The sequence below is a fragment of the Tachysurus vachellii genome, chromosome 10 (assembly GCF_030014155.1).
Source record: "Tachysurus vachellii isolate PV-2020 chromosome 10, HZAU_Pvac_v1, whole genome shotgun sequence".
Taxonomy (NCBI): domain Eukaryota; kingdom Metazoa; phylum Chordata; class Actinopteri; order Siluriformes; family Bagridae; genus Tachysurus; species Tachysurus vachellii.
The window spans coordinates 6,242,419-6,250,341 of record NC_083469.1 but is presented as its reverse complement, the minus strand read 5'-3'; positions in this window follow the sequence as shown (position 1 = coordinate 6,250,341).

The window sequence follows — 7,923 nt, the reverse complement described above, 5'->3', positions numbered from 1 at the left end:
ACTTAGTAAGTAAATAAAGTGTATCTGTACAACCTGTGCAAACAGTGCAGGACAAGACAAACAAGGCAGACAGGACAAGACAATCAAGACAGTGCAGGACAAGACAAACAAGGCAGGCAGGACAAGACAAACAAGGCAGACAGGACAAGACAATCAAGACAGTGCAGGACAAAAGACAGAAAGACAGTGCAGGACAAAAGACAGAAAGACAGTGCAGGACAAAAGACAGAAAGACAGTGCAGGACAAAAGACAGAAACACAGAAAGACAGCGCAGGACGAAAGACAGTGCAGGACAAAAGACAGAAAGACAGTGCAGGACAAAAGACAGAAAGACAGTGCAGGACAAAAGACAGAAACACAGAAAGACAGCGCAGGACAAAAGACAGTGCAGGACAAAAGACAGAAAGACAGTGCAGGACAAAAGACAGAAACACAGAAAGACAGCACAGGACAAAAGACAGTGCAGGACAAAAGACAGAAAGACAGTGCAGGACAAAAGACAAAGACAGTGTAGAAAAAGGACAAATAGACAGTGCAGGACAAAAGAAAAAAGACATAAAGACAGCGCAAGACAAAGACAGTGTAGAAAAAAGACAAATAGACAGTGCAGGACGAAAGACAAAAAGACAGTGCAGGACAAAAGACAATGCAAGACAAAAGACAGGAAGACAGAGCAAGACAAAAGACATTGCAGGACAAAAGACAGTGCAGGGCGAAAGACAAAAATACAGCACAATACAAAATACAAAAAGATAGTGTAGGACAAAAGGCAGTGCAGGACAAAAGACCAAAAGACATTGCAAGTCAAAAGACAAAAGTGCAGGACAAACTACAAAAATACAGTGCAATAAAAAAGACAAAAAGATAGTGTAGGACAAAAGACAGTGCAGGACAAAAGACAAAAAGACATTGCAAGTCAAAAGACAGTGCAGGACAAAAGACAAAAATACAGAAAGACAAAAGACAGTGCAGGGCGAAAGACAAATATACAGCGCAATACAAAAGACAAAAAGATAGTGTAGGACAAAAGGCAGTGCAGGACAAAAGACAAAAAGACATTGCAAGTCAAAAGACAAAAGTGCAGGACAAACTACAAAAATACAGTGCAGGACAAAAGACAGAAAGACAGTGCAGGACAAAATACAGAAACACGGCGAAAGACAGAAACACAGTGCAGGACAAAAGACAAAAAGACAGTGCAGGACAAAAACAGAAAGACAGAGAAAGACAAAAGACAGTGCAGGACAAAAAGACAGAGCAAGACAAAAGACAGTGCAATACAAAAGACAGAAAGATAGTGTAGGACAAAAGACAGAAAGACAGCGCAGGACAAAAACCAGAAAGACAGTGCAGAACAAGAGACAGAAAATACAAGACATTACACAAAAGACAATACACAAAAACAGCACTGTCCAGTGTGAATACTGTATGTTCAATATTGTGTGTGTGCAGAAATACTGGAATAATCACATTAGTATTATAGCAGCAGTTACATGAGATAATGTGAAGTATTGTGCAAAACAGCAGTCAACTGAAATGTGAGACAGCATGTAAACAGTTTTATATGATGGTGCTGTAGACATGGATGTAAAATTGGATGAGTGTGTATTTGGTGTGGGTCACTGCAGTCCGTACAGTTGATTGTGCACATGTGTGTGTGTGTGTGTGTGTGTGTGTGTGTGTGTGTGTGTGTATTGTGCTTGGTTCAGTTCAGTTATTGTGGAGTCCGATGGCTTGTGGAAAGAAACTGTTACACAGTCTGGTCGTGAGGGCCCGAATGCTTCAGTACCTTTTTTCCAGACGGCATGAGGGTGAAGAGTGTGTGTGAGGGGTGTGTGGGGGTCACATGCAGCGTGTTGTGTAAATGTCCATGATAGAGGGAAGAGAGACTCCAATGATCTTCTCAGCTGTCCTCACTACCCGCTGCAAGGTCTTGCGATCCGAGATGGTGCAGTTCCCCAACCAGACAGTTGCTCAGATTGCTTTCAATGGTCCATCTGTAGAACGTAGTCAGGATGGGAGGAGGGAGATGTGCTTTCCTCAGCCTGCATAAGAAGTAGAGATGCTGCTGGGCTCTCTTGGTGATGGAGCTGGTGTTGAGTGACCAGTTGAGTACAGGTGATCTCTATAGGTGATCGATACAGACGATCTCCATCTCTTCTCCTTGAACGTCCCATTCCAGATTTATTCCCTCTTTGATGTTATAATGTGCTCCACTCTTCTGGGAAGGCTTTCCACTAGATGTTAAAGTGTGTCTGTAAGGGAATAGTGTTCATTTATCTTAGTGGGATCAGTTATTGGTGCAGGGTGAGGAGGTCTGGAATGGAGTGGTGTTTCAATCCATCCCAAAGATGTTCGGTGGTGTTGAGGGCAGAGACGGGGCTCTGTGCAAGACCCTCGAGTTCAGCTCCAACCTTAACACACCGTCTTCCAGTGAAGGGGACTTCCAGTGAACTACGGCATAAAAACACATTCTATACAACTGTGTACAGCTTTGTAGCCACAGTTTGTGGGATTCCTTTGGGAGAAAATTACAATCCTCTTATTTATACAAGAAAATCAGAAACAGTATGTAATTAAACAGTACATCTCATTCACCCTCCTAAATAAAAGATACGAAGCTCTCCTACACAACATTATTAATGGTACCACACCAGCAAGAAGGAAAGGTACTGTACATACAACTGGTACTTCTGAAAGTGGATCAGTAAATGACTTATTCATCGCAAATCGCTTACAACACATTCTTGTTTTCTTAATTTATTGTATATGCCTTGCTAAGTGGGGGCACGGTGGCTTAGTGGTTAGCACGTTCGCCTCACACCTCCAGGGTCAGGGTTCGATTCCCGCCTCCACCTTGTGTGTGTGGAGTTTGCATGTTCTCCCCGTGCCTCGGGGGTTTCCTCCGGGTACTCTGGTTTCCTCCCCCGGTCCAAAGACATGCATGGTAGGTTGATTGGCACCTCTGGAAAAATTGTCCCGATTGTGTGAGTGAATGAGTGTGTGTGTGCCCTGTGATAGGTTGGCACTCCGTCCAGGGTGTATCCTGCCTTGTTGCCCAATGACGCTCCCCGTGACCCGAGGTAGTTCGGATAAGCGGTAGAAGATGAATGAATGAATGAATGCCTTGCTAAGTCAATTTTCTGTCGTAAGTAAGAATTCTGGTAGTAAATACATTGCTTCAACCCTAAAACCTTCCTGTAGGACATTTCGCTACTGTAAGGACATTTTACAGCTTGTACTGTACAAATTTGGACTGGAAAAAATGTGGAATATACCATCTCAGTCTCTCAATACAAATAAAGTTAAAGAAATTTTGGAAAAAAAAAAAAATTAATGAATGTTTCTTTCTTGTGATCTTTAGAAAAATATAGCAATACATGGAGCTCTTTATGAAATCTGTGCTTATATGCTGTTTTTAATTTGTACTGTAACAGTTGTTGTTGTTGTTGTTGTTTTTTCGGTTGTTACAGTTTCTTGTAACCTGTTTTTATTTATATAATTTAAAAAAGGCTAAACAATGTTTTATTGTAAATCTTATTATATTATTAGCTAAATTCCTGGTATTCTACAGGTAACATAAGCAATGGTACCATAATAAACTTAGTTAAATCTTTTATTTTATGGGTATGTATGTTGTTATGCTAGGCGTAATTAATTTTTTGACATTTAAAATGTCGGCGTCAAAACATTTATTTACAACACGTGTAGAACAGTGTAGTGTATTATAGCTACGGTACATGAAGATTTGTTCTAATGAACCGCTTGCTGCGCTGTAGTGCAGCCACTAGAGGGCAGCATTTCACCATTTTGTGTCGACATCTGTACGACTAGATGTTTTTTTTTATTTCAGATTACAATATTTTAGTTAAAAAAATAAAAATCTAAAAAAAATTCAATAAAGCACATACTTTTATCATACTTGTATATATTGTTTATCAGTGTTACACAACACTACACAAAGTGTTGCAGAGACATATATGTCCACCTAATGTAGTTTGTACAGTTTTTTATTGGTGATTTGAAAAGGAAGACAATATTACTGTAAACAACAGGTTTCAGAAAGTGGAAAGAAGACAAGGTTAAGAGCTCCTTGTTAAGAAAGGTGTTAGCAAGCTAATGAATATTACACCACATGGCTGTTGTCTTGGTTCTCGGTTCAAATTAGTCTGAATATGTTAAGTTTGTGTGACAGAATATCTAACAATAATTTCATCTGCAAGGGAAATTACAGCTTTATATAAATACTTTCATTATTATAACTTATATTCTCTTTAGTATCAACTAATTACCTGGGATTTTGAACACTCCACAAAATATAATAATAATAATAATTATAATAATAATAATAATAAGAAGAAGAAGAAGAAGAAAAATAATAATAATAATAATAATAATAATAATAATAATAATAATAATAATAATAATAATAATAATAAACACATTAAATTTGGGGTGATTTTTTTGAAGGACTCTCCAGTGTCAGAGCTTTGTAATTGCTGTAAAGTTTTCTGTCATGAAAATGTCTTCAGTTTAGACTTGAAGTTTGTGCTTTGCAGTTTCTCTGTAATTCTGTTAAGATTCCTCAGATATGAACTTTAACCAAAATATTTATTGCACGATAAAGTAGCAAATATGGCTAAAGACCAAATGTCTAACCCGTATGAAGAATACATACACATGTCCTCACACCATTTCCTTTAGTACTCGGGTTCTGCTTATTATTTTACGGCGCTATGACTAAAGAAAACAACTGGCCATATTAGAGGATGTGCAGTGATGTTTATATTTTTAAATAAAGACAATAAAATGGTTAAGAGGTGGTTAATAAACAAAATCGTTAAAAAGTAAGTTAGAATACTTTGCTGTTTTGTTTTTTTTAAATAAATGAACTGTATTTATTGTCAAATCTGCTGTATAATAGGAATAAAAACAGTTTCTTGGGTAAACAGTCACCTTCATTGTAGGACAGAGTTGTTGATCATTTTCCTGTGACAGCATGCCAAGTGTTTTATTACAGCTTGATTCAGGTTTCTACTTAGCAGCTGTCTCCAGAAACTATATAACACTTTTTTATTGTTTTGGTAACACGTGACTTCATGCTGATGGAAAAAGAACTTTCTAAATACTCAAACGATTGATTACATTTATTGCAATACGGTTTTGTTATTCTGTAATAGCAGTGTTATAAAATCAGATACAAGCACAAGAGTATATCTTTTGAACACTGGTTGTTTCTGCAGTTTCATTGCCTTTCTCTGATACAGCACTTAGGCCGAGAATGCATGGTCCATGTTCAATGGCAAATCTCTCCTCTCTTCTCATCTCCTCTCTTTCCACTGACAGTTGGCATTGTACACGTGTGACGTGTTTCCTTCTATTGCCATGACAGGCGTGGTGCTGGCTTTTGTGTCGACTCCAGTCCACACTCATTTACATATTAAGATTATGCCACTCTGCGTCACATCTCGGCCCAAAGTGCAAGCCCTGCCTAATGTGTCACGCGCATGAGTGTCATTTCAAAGGACTCCATGCACACGCGTGTGTGTGTGTGAGCTCTCTCATTATTCTGTCCCTGCTCTATGAAGTGCTGATTGCCCGTTCTTTGTTTTCATGTTCATTTATTCCAACACCCACCCTGTAATCAACGCAGCGGAAATAAGACGTTGAAAAGACGTACTGGCATTTTTACGCTGACGCTAAAGTGAGTGCATTTGTGCTCGCAGTGACTTTCTGCTCATCCCAACCATCAGCACTCACAATATCCATCAGAGCAGTAAACCACAAACGTTTTATAGAATTAAAAACAGAGTTAAAACACATGCATGCCGGGAAAAGGGGTGGGGGGCATTATTAGTGCGGATCAGCCATCCCTCTCTCCCTCTTTCTCTCTCTCTCACTCTCTTTCATTCAGAGTAATGCCAGTGATGAAACTGCTTGCTAATTTCAGTAATTAGAGCGATCAGTTTGTGGGTGACAACGTCTCATTGCAAAGCCCTTAAAGCTTTCAAAGACATCAGTGAAAACAAACCCAGGGACACAGCATGGAGCCGAGACACTGAAAGCAGCGACAGTGAAGTCACGTTCAATGCACTAAGTGTCAATTAAATGTAATAAGGTGTGTGACATTGCGTTACAGTTAATGTCCTTCACCTAACACTCTCAAATGAAGCACTGATTGATTTCCTCCTTAACTTCTTTTTACAGCTTGAACATTCTTGAGCATTCAGCACATGGTAGTAAGAGTTAGCAGATTTACTTCTGTCCCATTTGTTATCACTTCTTGAAATTTTCCCACTTGAATGCCATTTTACAGGATTTCAAATGAAAGAAAAAAATCACAGGATTGAATCATTTCTGAGTGAAATGTTTAAATATGTCAACAATAACTGTAGCCACTTGCAAATGGGAAGTTAGATATTGACGATAATAAATAACATCCATACGTCCTACACAGGGTCACAGAGAACCTGGAGTCTGGAGCTATTTGGACTGGGGGAGGAAACATGAGTACCAAGAAGAAACCTCTCCAGGAGAACGTGTAAACTTCACACACACAGGAATAAAGGCAAAAATGCTAGCCATCATGTCCCCAAAATAATACAAAAACATATTTTTATACAGGTTTGGCAAATATTTTGCCACTTGCCCTTTGAGCAATTCACAGGCTCCTAGTCACCAAATTTTCTATAAAATTATTGTAAAAACTAAACGACAGAATAACTGCTGCAACAGGTAGAGTTGAAAACTTTGCTGGAAAATCTCACCTTTAATCACCTCCAGCGGCCATTTTTTGGATTTTTTTATGATTCAGTCTTAATAACAAAGGAGTCCTTTAGATTAACTGTAAAGTTCAAAGTTTCGGGGCTGCTTTCAGGGTTAAAATGCTGAGATAATTACCCAGAAAACATAAAAGTATTAATATTGAGATTAATATCCATCCATCCATCCATCTTCTACCGCTTATCCGGGGCCGGGTCGCGGGGGCAGCAGTCTGAGCAGGGACACCCAGACTTCCCTCTCCCCAGACACTTCCTCCAGCTCCTCCGGGGGAATACCGAGGCGTTCCCAGGCCAGCCGAGAGACATAGTCCCTCCAGCGTGTCCTAGGTCTTCCCCGGGGCCTCCTCCCGGTTGGACATGCCCGGAACACCTCCCCAGGGAGGCGTCCAGGAGGCATCCGGAACAGATGCCCGAGCCACCTCAGCTGACTCCTCTCGATGTGGAGGAGCAGCAGCTCTACTCTGAGCTCCTCCCGAGAGATTAATATGTCAAATTTTTTTAATTGTTACATCTAAATTAGCCAGTGAGGAGATACTGTTAGCCATCTTTATGAATGCAACCCCTGGAGTAGTATGGACAAAATGACCTGGAGCCTAAAACACCAGTATAAGGATCTGAGGATTTCTACAGATTACAGTATAATGTTTTATACAGTGTCAGAAACCACATACATAAATATGTGATTTTCAGCAAGGTGAGTGTGTGATGACAGTGCAATATTACAGAAAATGTTATTCACACAATACAGGTGTGAAAAAAAAGTGTTGATCATCTTACAAAATGGAAAGTAAATGAGCAGAAGTGAAATTCAAATCCAATCAACATACTGCCTCAATTACTTCTGTCTCTTCATATCTTCCCAGACAGACTTGATGATGTTGAAATCAGGGATCTACTGTATGGGGGCCAAATCATCACGTCCAGGACTCCTTGTTTGTCTCTACACTGAAGATAGTTTTTAATGACATTGGCTGTATGTAATCACACTCCTCCCTGATGGTATTGAATGATGGATAAGAATCAGACTGTATTTCTCAGCAATGAGGACACCATTAATCCAACTCAGTTTGTAGAAATGCAGCGTGAAACTTGCAAGGAACCTCCAACATGCTTCACTGTTGCCTTCAGACACTCATTATT